This window comes from Geotrypetes seraphini, chromosome 4 (assembly GCF_902459505.1).
Source record: "Geotrypetes seraphini chromosome 4, aGeoSer1.1, whole genome shotgun sequence".
In the NCBI taxonomy this organism is placed as follows: Eukaryota; Metazoa; Chordata; class Amphibia; order Gymnophiona; family Dermophiidae; genus Geotrypetes; species Geotrypetes seraphini.
The window spans coordinates 211,162,746-211,175,024 of record NC_047087.1 but is presented as its reverse complement, the minus strand read 5'-3'; the positions used below and the strand labels follow the sequence as shown (position 1 = coordinate 211,175,024).

General features: G+C 40.8%; 1 long non-coding RNA gene across 1 annotated transcript; it reads right to left on the bottom strand.

Annotated features, from left to right (window-relative positions):
- Positions 1–1,592: 1,592 nt before the first annotated feature.
- Positions 1,593–11,643, bottom strand: LOC117359074. Its single transcript, XR_004539153.1, has 3 exons — positions 11,507–11,643; positions 4,846–4,917; positions 1,593–1,727 (listed from the first exon to the last, which is right to left on the bottom strand). It is a non-coding gene; the product is annotated as an uncharacterized LOC117359074 (long non-coding RNA).
- Between the last annotated feature and the right edge of the window lie 636 nt (positions 11,644–12,279).

Here is a 12,279-nt window from a genome sequence, read left to right as displayed (position 1 = left end):
ATAAAATGCCTGGTTAGCGCCCAAGCTGGCATTCTGAGCTGGAGTCAGAATTTAGGCCTGGATTCTCAAACTGGCATAGATTTTCTAGGTGCCAGTAGGTACCTATACCTCCACTAATAATGCCATCTAAACTGCGTTTTTAATTGAGATTTGAGGCATGTACCGGCGCCTAGAAAATTGGTGCTGGAATCGAGCCTACATAGGCGCTTTAGGCAGATGAATGCCAAAGTAGGCGTGGCCAATGCTGGAAGTGGTGTTAGGTGGCCTAAAGTGCCTACGTAGGCACAATTCATGTGAAGATAGGCGCCAGAAATGTAGGAGTGGAAAACCCTGGCCAACATTTCCAGTGCCTATCTTTTGCATGGGTGCAATTCCAAAACTGGCGCTGATGCGTGATTGATACACAAGTGGTGGCCACTTATAAGGCAGCTGCCAATGTTGGCGCCGGTTTGAGAATCCGGGCCATAGCCAATTAAGTTGCAATATTTGGCACTTAACTAGCTCATAATAACAGCATAAAATGCAGTTCTATGTTTATGCAGTTTTTCATGGCTGCTTAAGTGCTGTATATTGTGACTGGCTAATTTTTCACTGGATCTGCATAGCCGGAAATTCAGTGCCAGAGTCTGGACATGGCCTGGGATTGAATTTCTAGTTATATTGCTAGCAGTGGTCAGCAAAATGCTGATTGCTGTCTGCTGAATATCGGGTCAGTTGTAAGGATGCAAATTCAAAAGATTTCCTCAACAGGATACTTTCCTTTCAAGCAGGGATTTGGAGCATCACCTTAAGTGGACCTAAACCTGAACACACCAACATACCATTCATTCAGAAAATCACTAAAAACCTCCAGTGCAGATAAAAGGGGCTCATAATCTTGATGGTAATGATTCTTTTTTATACTCTAGAAATTTTATACAGTTTCTCTTGATTAACTTATAGATGCATGTCATAGATCAGTGTGAAATTGTTTCCTGTATTATTGTCAGTTAACATAAATTAAGTGAAGTTTGTTTGGCTGTTGACAGACCTTCCACGTTGAGTTGAAGAATTTGTAGTGTCAAGCTAACGGCTACTAAATCTTTCTCCAAAATGTGCTGTCCTTTTTAGAACAAGGACCAGGATCCGCTGTGAGGATTCAGTCGGTAAGTGGCAACGTTAGTTTGTTCATATTAGCTAAAGCTTAACAGGAACATAGCAGGGAAGGCATTGTTGCCATCCTTCCTGATGAGAGACTATGAGTTTGCCTTTGGCTGGCTGATTACACAAGTCGCTATTCTTTCATGATAATAATAACATACATGAAAAGAGCTTTGCCATGGCACAGGGAAGGTATAGTAGTTGGGAGACATGTTTGTATTTTGCTTTTTACAATAATAAAGCAATATTTGAACTGTCATAAAAAAACAGACAAACCAAAGGTACATTGATCATTAGGATTTTTAATAAACAATTAACATGCTTTGATATAGGGATGAACAAGGATGGATAGAAAGTAAAAGAGAGAGAGAGAGAGAGACAGTAATAATAATGATTTTGACCCTTTGGAAGCAAAAAAAGTGATACACAAGTGATCACAATCTTCCAGAGCCTCTTGTACTATCTTTAAGTGTAAGGGTTAAAACGTAGAACACTGCAAGATGATGGTTTTTCAGCATAAGCTCCTCATTTCTTATGTTCTTTCACGTGGCTGTGGCTTTGGGATGGATGGTGTGGATCACACGGAGCTACAGAATATGACAAGAAAACCAGAATGACAGGTGAATGAATCACAACATATTTTTATGAAAAAAATTGTTTTTCTGCTCGGCATAACCTGTAAGCATGATTCAGCGAAAGAGTTTACAATGTTGGAACCTGACTTGTCAATGCCTTTAGTCTCAGAGATGGACAACAGTGTAATAACCTTTGTAAAGATTTTTGAAGGATTGAGGGATGATTTTCATTTGACTAAAACTGTGAAAAGTATGTGTTGACTCTGCTGGACTTTCAAACTAAAAGTTCCTGCTCATATTTTCAATTGCGAATTGGTTCTGATCATTTTTTTTCCTGACTTAAAATGCACAAAGACTTCTGAAAAGTTTCCAACCCTGTCCTGTGGCCTCAGGAATATCTTTCATATTAGTAAGCCTGCAATGGCACCATAGGCAACATTTTTACTGACATACGGGATGGGCAGTTTTGTGAAGAGCCCACTTACCACCGGGCATACCTTGATTAGCTGAGGAAATAGCTTTGAAAATTACTCCCTCCCTTATCCACATTCTGTATATATAAATAATGAATCTTATTTACAAACCCAGAAAAAATGTTTGCATCACATTGTTATGTATACCATTGTAACTTAAATTAACACACATTTCATTATGCTGTTAAATCATGTTAGTAACTGCCCTTGTGATGAGAAAATAGAGGCAAAATTGCTCATTTTGGTAGTCTCCTAAGTAGGGAATTTTTAAGACCAATGAAAGAAACGGCCCAGCAGTTTCTGAGGTACTTTTAGGGCTCCTTTTACTAAGGTGCGTGCTAACCACGCGCTAAATGAAAAATACTAATGCAAGCTCTTTGGAGTGTTAGCTTTTACCGTGTGCGGTATTGTAGTGCGCGCCAAGTGTGTGCTAAAACCGCTAGCGCACCTTAGTAAAAAGAGCTCTTAATCTCGTAACATGTATGAAGATTAAAATTCAACTACATTCACTCTTAATCTTTATTGGAGGGTGTAATTTCACTAATAGTGTGGGACTGAGATTGGTTGTTTGGAGGTCTCCGTTAAAAGGGTATGAGGATGGAGGGATCAGGAACATGTGAAAAGTAGATGGAGGTACAGAGGTAATTCAGAAGTGAATTGGGAGAGTACGTTAATTCAAAGGAGGGTCAGGGGCAGAGAGGCAGTGCAAGGAAGGATCAGATTTGAGGCTAGTATGCCACCCCAGCACTTGTAAACATCCTGGACCCAATTTTGATATATGCTTAACGTGACCATACGTCCCATTTTGAACGGGACCATCCCATTTTTTAGGTAGCCTATCCCGTTGTCCCCAAGCACAAAGCAATTTTAAAAAAAAGGCACTGTGCTTGGGAACAATGGGATGCGACTTTACAAGTGGCAGGTCCACAAACCTTCCCCCCCCGAAGTCAATTCTGATGTTGGAGAAGAAATTCTAGGCCAGCCAATCGCTGCCTGGCTGGCCCGTAACTTTCTCTCTGATGTCAGAATTGACATGGAGGGGGAGGGGGGGAGGCTTGTGGGCCCACTGCTTGTAAAGTTGCTGCATGCACCTGACCTGTTGCTACGTCGGCATTGGGAAAGCTGGAAGAAATTGGTGGCGGTGGCTTGGAGAAATCGGTGGGGGGGCAGGGAGAGAGAAAGAAAGACAGAAAGGGGGGCAGGGAGGGATAAAGAAAGAAAGGGGGCAGGGAGAGAGAGAAAGAAAGAAAGGGAAAGGAAAGGGAGGGAGGGCAGGGAGAGAGAAAGAAAGAAAGACAGATATCTACAATGTTATTACCTACAAATTAGTAGATGTCCCGTTCTAAGGAAAAAAATAAATGGACACCATATTATTGCTAGTTTTGCATTGCTGTGACTTGACCGAGTGAAGCACCTCAGGGAACATGCATGCATGTTCACCTATAAAAGCCCCTTTTGCCTACAGTTTTAGCCTTTTGGTATTCAGAGGGTGCCAGGGATCGAAGCATGAGTCTGAGGTGTTCTCCACATAGCCATAAATTTAGTTGCCAGGTATTGGTAGGAAGTTGAAGATGCACAGGAGAGCAGCTCCAGAACATAAACTCTTCAGGGCAAAGCTTATAGACAGGAATGTGGTCAATGAGAAGGCACAGGTCAGGACAGCCAAAGCAGTATCAGCACTGAAAAACAAGCCATTGTCAGCAATAGTATTACCCAAGAGTACGGTACAATGGAATTTCCCAGATTTAAGAGCAATCAGAAAATATGTATTCTCAGGGGACCAGTTGAGCCAAAGTGAATCATCTGAGGCACAATTACTGCAGGTAATATCATCAAGCACAAAAAATTAAACTAAACTAAATCTTAAGCTTATATACCGCATCTTCTCTATAAGGATAGAGCTTGGCACGGTTTACAAGAGTTTTGAAGATAGGAAAATATAATAAGAATTAGTGATTATATAGAAAGCAGCGAAATTTACATTTTTAAAAATAGCCACATTTTCAGATGTTTTCGAAATAATTAGAAAGAGCCCAAGTTACGAAGCTGGACAGGAAAATTATTGCAAAGCTCAGTAATTTTAAAGTAAAGAGATTTCCCTAATTTTCCAATATAGATAACACCTTTTAACGAGGGGAAAGATAATTTAAGCTTTTGAATAGATCTGGTAATATCAGGTCTCGCAGAATTCCAGGATAGAGGAATTAAAGGAGGAAGAGTGCCAAGCAAGATCTTAAATGTTAGGCAGGCTCATTTAAAGCAGTGAAGTTTTAACAAAAGCGGGGAAACATGATCATATGTGCTTTTTGCAAAGATCAACCTAGCTGCAGTATTCTGAATCTGTCGAAGTCTTTCAAGACTTTTCTTGGGTAGACTTAGACCGAATTACAGTAATCCAACCTCGAAAGAATGATTGATTGTACAAGAAAGTGAGCATATGAGGAAAGTGTCTGGGAGTGGGGTGGGGTGTAAGTACCTGACATGCTGCAACCTGGAACTTATATCCAATTGCAGCAGGAAGATCCAATAACATGTGGATCTAAGAGACTGCTGATTTTTGCCATCTGCTGTACATTTTTCTGTGGTACAATAGCAGGACAATGCACTATATTACTATGTGTTAGTAAATATGGTCCTACATTTGAAATGTTTCATACCTGCGTTAGGGTGATGTGCATGGTGGTCATGGTGATGCTCATGCTCAGGGTGATGGTGGTCAGGTTTGCACGCTGAAATTGAGAACAGAAAAATCACTTTAAATTCAAGCCTAAATGACCTTTCCTGATCCTTCTGTAGTACATCCTGTTCATATCGGGGGTCCTCTTACTAAGACGTGCTAACCGATTTAGTGTGCACTAAAGATTAGCATGCGCTAAATGCTACAGCATCCATTATATTTTATGGGCGCCTTAGCATATAGCGCACGCTAAATCGGTTAGGGCACCTTAGTAAAAGGGCCCCCATAGTTTGACATTGACATAGAAAGTAATCCCCTTTCTTCATTTGCGTGACTTCTGTGTACCACTGAACTGTCATCAATTGCTCAATCAGTTTATAACTTAGTTTAATACCCAGGTCTACACAGCTCAAGGTGTTATTGAAATTTGTATGTGGAACACTTGCTGAAAATCCAATTATCGTATATAAGAACATAAGAACATAAGAAGTTGCCTCCACTGGGTCAGACCAGAGGTCCATCGCGCCCAGCGGTCCGCTCCCGCGGCGGCCCATCAGGCCTATGACCTGTGAAGTGGTCCCTGACTATTTTTATAACCTACCTCTACTTCTATCTGTACACCTCAATCCCCTTATCCTTTAGGAACCTATCTAAACCTTCCTTGAACCCCGGTAGGGTGCTCTGGCCTATCACAACCTCCGGAAGCGCGTATCCAGTGCTTGTCCCTAATCTACCCCTTTGACTATGCCGTGGTAGATGTTTCTATTGTGGCCTGAAGTGCTAAATGCTCCGACGCTCACAGAATTCTTATGAGCGCTGGAGCTGTGTCTGAGCATTTAGAGCCCCGGGCCATGGTAGAAACCACTAAAGCAGCTTAGTAAAAGAGGGCCCTGGTTTGAGAGTCTATCACTCATATAAATCTATTAGATATGTTTTGATATTTTCCTCTGGTAAAACTATATTGCTTTAGATAGTACAGTTTACTGGATTAAAAATAATTCTGTATTTTCTCAAACAGAGTGATTATATAGGCAATGCCAGAGCTTGATATCAGATTATTTTGCAAGATATCTGTTAAGGAGCCAGCTAGAAAATTGTAATCCATACAAATTACTTCCAAGAGATAAATATTGCGACTAGTGGCAAATTAGACCTCATAGAAGTGGCTTTTGTGGCATCACAAAAATTCAAAAGGTCCAAACAGGATCTTTCAGTACTACAGAATTTGGAGCTGGCAAGGAAATTATTAACATCAGAGAAACAAATAGGGTTGTGCAGCTCAACAAGTTTTATTTTTAGTTTCCTGTCTAATCTAATCTTCTATTTGTGCGTCGTTCATACCTATACAGGCTCAAGGCGACTGTAAAGAGAGGAAGAAGAGGGAGAGAGGGAAGGTGGATAGGTAAGAGGGAGAGGAAGGGGAGAGAGGAGGTGGGAGGGAAGGGGAAGGGGAGAGAGGAGAGGGTAAAGGAGATTAAGTATGGGTTTTCAGTTTTCTTCGGAAGATGATGTGGCAATAATCTGTCATTTGTGTATACACATGGTCACTGATTTTAAAGAGTACTCTTTAAAATCAGTGACCACGTGTGATTCGTCCTTTGTTGTAAATATAATTGTATGTCCTTGCCAGAAATGTTTGATAGAACATAACAGTCAAAATATATTTAACAGAACGTAAGAGTTGGATTCATACTCAAAAACTGACAGCTCCTTTGGTCTATCATTTTTTTGCAGTATAATCATCAGTTTATTTAAATTAAATGGTGGATAGTTGAGCATGTATTTGTGTGTGTGTTGTACAGACCCAAAGACTGATAGAATGTGAGCAATATTGGATTTTTCATCTGGGTGCTCATAATGAGTGGGGACTTAACGATTGTTATCTAATGGAATTCCAATATTTAATTCCATTGTTAAGTTTTATTGTATTTTTTATTGTGACATCATCACATTTTCTTACGGCAGGACTCAAGATAGCGTTTTCCACTGTGTAAACTAAATGGTTCTTTTACTAAATTGCAGTAAGCACCCTGTGCACATTTACCACACATTAAAAGGGCTCACCCAGGACTTGCACTTCCAACGCACAGTAAATATCTCTATCTGCACGCATATACTGCACACTAACAGAATTTTTTATACATTTCCCCAAGGGGGCATGTTTAAGAGTGATGAGTGGGAATGACAGCATTAATTAGTCACCCCCCCTTGTACAAAACCGTAACATAGTTTTTAGTGCTGGCCATGGCAGTAATAGCTCTGATGCTCATAGAATTCCTATGAGTGTCTGAGCAGTTACCGCCGTGGCTGGCGCTAAAAAACGTGCTATGATTTTGTAAAAGGGGGGTTAGTGACTTCGTTAGTTAAGCTGATGAACCAGACCAGATGTATTCCACGTATCAGGAAAGAAGAGGAAACGAGAGCTGGCATGGTGAATAGGTGAAGTGAAAGAGGCTATTAGAACCAAAAAAAACATCCTTTAAAGAATGGAAAAAGGATCCGAATGAAGAAAATAAGAAGAGACACAATCACTGGCAAGTTAGATGCAAAGCACTGATACAGAAAGCTAAGAAAGAATATGAAGAGAAACTTGCAAAAGAGGCAAAATCTCGTAACAATTTTTTTAGGTACAGCAGTAGTAGAAAACCTGTGAGGGAATCTATGGGACTGTTGGATGATCAAGGAGCAAACGGGATGCTCAGGGAGGATAAGGCCATAGCGGAGAGACTGAATGAATTCTTTGCTTCGGTCTTTATGGAAGAAGAGGTAAGAGATCTACCTGAACCGGAAATGGTTTTCAAGGGTAATGGTGTGGAGGAACTGAAAGAAATATCAGTGAATCTGGAAGATGTACTAAGCCAAATTGACAAGTTAAAAAGTGATAAATCACCTGGACTGGATGGTATACATCCCATTGTACTAAAAGAACTCAAACATTAAATTGTGAAAAATTGCAGGCAGACATTAGGAAATTGGAAGACTGGGTGTCCAAGTGGCAGATGAAATTTAATGTGGACAAATGCAAAGTGATGAACATTGGGAAGAACAACCCGAATCAATTACCAGAAGCAAGGGTCCACCTTGGGGGTTAGTGTCCAAGAAAAGGATCTGGGTGTCATCTTAAACAATGCAATGAAACCTTCCACCCAATGTGTGGTGGCGGATAAAAAAGCAAACAGGATTCTAGGAATTATTTAAAAAGGGATGGTAAATAAGACTAAACTAAACTAAACCTTAAGTTTATATACTGCATCATCTCCACAGATGTGGAGCTCGGCACGGTTTACAAGAACTTAAAATATAGGAAGAGAAGGAAAAAAAAGGTTTACATGAACTTATATATAGAAGAGAAGATAGAATTACATTTTAGTGAAAAGCCAAGTTTTCAGTTGCTTGCGGAATGTTATAATGCCCCTATATTGCTCCATGGTGCGCCCTCATCTGGAGTACTGCATTTAATTCTGGTTTCCTTAAGAAAGATATAACGGCACTTGAAAAGGTTCATAGAAGAGCGACCAAGATGATAAAGGGGATAGAACTTCTCTCATATGAGGAAAGTCTAAAAAATTTAGGGCTCTTCAGCTTGGAAAAGAGATGGCTGAGGAGAGATATGATTCAAGTCTACAAAATCCTGAGTAGAGTAGAACGGGTACAAGTGGATTGACTTTTCACTCCATCAAAAATTACAAAGACTAGGGGACACTCGATGAAGTTACAGGGAAATACTTTTAAAACCAATAGGAGGAAATATTTTTTCACTCAGAGAATAGTTAAGCTCTTGAACACGTTGACAGAGGTTGTGGTAAGAGCGGATAGTGTAGCTGGTTTTAAGACAGGTTTGGAAAATTTCCTGGAGGAAAAGTGCATAGTCTGTTGTTGAGAAAGACATGGGTGAAGCCACTGCTTGCTCTGGATTGGTAGCATGGAATGTTACTGCTCCATGGGTTTTGGTCTGGTACTAGGGACCTGGATTGGCTGCTGTGAGAATGGGCTATTGGGCTTGATGGACCATTGGTCTGACCCAGTAAGACTATTCTTACTTATTTATTTCAATTTCTAGCCCATCCTCCCCAAAGCTCAGAATGGGTTACATATGAACATTCACAATGCAAACTTTTTACAAAAGTGAGGGTCATGACTGGTCAAAGGGTAGTGGGTACATAGGGGGGAAAGTGTTGAAAATTCAGAGACTAAGGGGCTCAGAGAAGGGAAGAGAAAGGGAGAGGCAGCGTGTCGGAGTCTGTTTAGCTAAAAAGGAGGGTCTTCACTGCTCTTCGGAATGTCATTAGTGAGTTCTGAGATTTTATCTGATCAGGCAACTGGTTCCAGAGCTAAGGGATGGAATGACTGTATGAGCACTTCTGTTAGATCGGTGGGCGCTGGAGGACATAAAAATGTGGTAAATACTCAAGATGAATTATAAAATGAAACTTCATAGTAACACTTCTTGTGAGTCCATTGAGGTCATTTACGTGATTTGCTGTCCCTGTGATCGCATTTATATGGAGCAGACTTCAAGAGCGTTTAAAAAGCATGAATCATTGAACATAGATCCTGTATTATTAATTAATAAAATGGAAGCCCCCATGGTACAACATTGTGAACATTTAAGCTACATTGAAGCTTTAAAGTATCCATTGCCGCCCAGCACATTCTGATGAGTGTGGCTGAATTTTAAGGTTTGGTTTCCTGAAGCAGGAGCACGAAACATGTGCATGTTGAAAACCAAGAAATCAAGCTTTAAGTTAAGCAACTTTAATTTTTTGATTTGTTCACACTGATTTGATATTAATTTGGCACGAGCTGGCACTATTTATGCTTCAAAGTATGGAAGATGCAGCAATGATTGGGTGGTGAGGTGGTATGGGGGGGCTTTGCCTTCTGTAAAAGCCCCTCCATATCTCTGAGCTGATCTTTACATATGTGTAGCATTGTCAAATCATTACTATGATTTGCTGGGACCACTCCTGTTCAATATCTACATAAACGACCTAGAAGCGGGAACCAAGTGTGAGGTCATAAAATTTGCAGATGACACCAAACTATACAGCAGGGCTCAAACGAGGGAAGACTGCGAAGATCTCCAAAAGGATCTAACGCAGCTGGAAAAGTGGGCCGAAAAATGGCAAATGAGCTTCAACGTAGGGAAATGCAAGGTCATGCATGTGGGGAAAAAGAACCCGATGTTCACTTACAAAATGGGGGGAACACCACTAGGGGTCAGTAACCTGGAGAGAGACCTGGGAGTGATGGTAGATACAACACTGAAGGCATCGGCGCAGTGCGCCATGGCCTCAAGGAAAGCTAACAGAATGTTGGGTATCATTAAGAAGGGTATCACGACCAGGACGAGGGAAGTCATCATGCCGCTGTATCGTGCAATAGTGCGGCCGCATCTGGAGTACTGTGTCCAGTACTGGTCGCCGCACCTCAAGAAGGACATGGCGATACTAGAGGGAGTACAGAGAAGAGCGACTAAACTGATAAAGGGAATGGAAAATCTCCCATATACCGACAGATTAAAGCAGCTAGGACTTTTCTCCCTGGAAAAGCGGAGACTTAGAGGAGACATGATAGAAACCTTCAAGATCCTGAAAGGCATAGAAAAAGTAGACAGGGACAGATTTTTCAAATTAAGGGGCACCACAAGCACAAGGGGGCACTCGGAGAAACTGAAAGGGGACAGGTTTAGAACAAACGCTAGGAAGTTCTTCTTCACTCAGAGGGTGGTGGATACATGGAACGCGCTTCCAGAGGCTGTGGTAGACAGGAACACATTAAATGGTTTCAAAGAAGGTTTGGATAGATTCCTAGAAGAAAAAGGGATTGAAGGGTATAGATAGATATATACCACTGCTCAGGCAATGGGCTTGATGGGCCACCGCGGGAGCGGACCGCTGAGCAGGATGGACCTCTGGTCTGCCTCAGCGGAGGCAACTTCTTATGTTCTTATGTTCTTATTTAATATAGGCTGTCACTTTGATGGAAGAACTAGTGTATTTCAGGATGCATTGAACAAACTCTGTATGTGTTGTCTCAGTTTTTGTTTGTAATAAAAGTTCTTGATTATTGTGTAAAGCACGCTTATATGCACCAAACTCAGTAGGCACCATTTAGGCATTTACACCAAGGCACCTACTGGTGCCTACCCACACTTGCCCAAAAAGTAGACGTGGTTATGGGGCAGAGTTTGGGCACGGATTGTGTGTGAGGTGCCAGCATTTTAGGCCAAGAAAACCCTGGCCTAATATGCCGACCCGTTCTACACCACTCAGGATTTTGTAGACTTCAATCATATCTCCCCACAGCCATCTCTTTTCCAAACTGAAGTGCCCTAACCTCTTTAGTCTTTCTTCATAGGAGAGGAGTTCCATCCCCTTTATCATTTTGGTTGCTCTTCTTTGAACCTTTTCTAGTTTCGCTATATCTTTTATGAGTTAAGGCAACCAAAACAGAAGTAATATAGCCAGTTAGTGGCTAGCCACTAATCGGCAATATTCAGCGGGAGATAACTGGTTATCTCCCTCTGAATATCTGCAGTTAGGCACTAAAACACTATTTAACCGGCCAGGAACCATTCCTGGCCTGTTAAATAGTTTTGAATATTAGCCAGTATATTTTCAGAGCAAATTGCTACTTACAATGTTTTCCCATGTCATGCTTGTGGTGGTGATCATGGGGTTTGTGTTCCTGGCAGTGTCCTGGATGGCCATGGTCAGACATTGTTTCTCACTCCGTGTAGTTAGATCTTCTTCAGGAAAAAGGATCTAAGGACTGATATATCCCACTTTGACTCATTGCTTGAATGTGCACTTTTTATACAGCAGTTTTCCAGGGGAGCCTTTTAGGACACCAATAGTATTTCGTCATAAAACTGTGGAAATAGAAGTAAACAAAGCAAGACTATAAGGTGTAATTTTTTATTGGGCTAATCTCATACATTTTTATGCCTAGCCTTCTGGAGTGAACTAGTAATTAAAATACACTTTATAGAATGCAATCCCAGTTTTAACAATGCAGTGTTCTTGAAAGTCAGGGTTTTCATAAGCAGAAAAAAAAAAAACCCAAACCAGTTTACTCAAATATTTTTTTGGGAGTTAACTAGTAATTACATTGTACTTTATGGGGTGCCATGCTTGTTTAAACAGTGATAGCGTTCTTCCTGAGAGTATGGGTGTATCTAACATGATGCAATTTTTTTTTTTTTTTTTAGAAGAAAGGCATTGTTTAAATGAAGGCAACATATAAACTCACCATACCTTTGGAACTGGTTTGTTTTAAATTAACCTTCATGTAATATTTATTTTTTGCTACTGGCATAATCCTGTGACACATATTTCATTTTATGCTTTGCTGTGTTTCTTTTTTTGAATATTAAGAGGGTGGGAAGCATGAAACTGTAGTGGTCACTGCA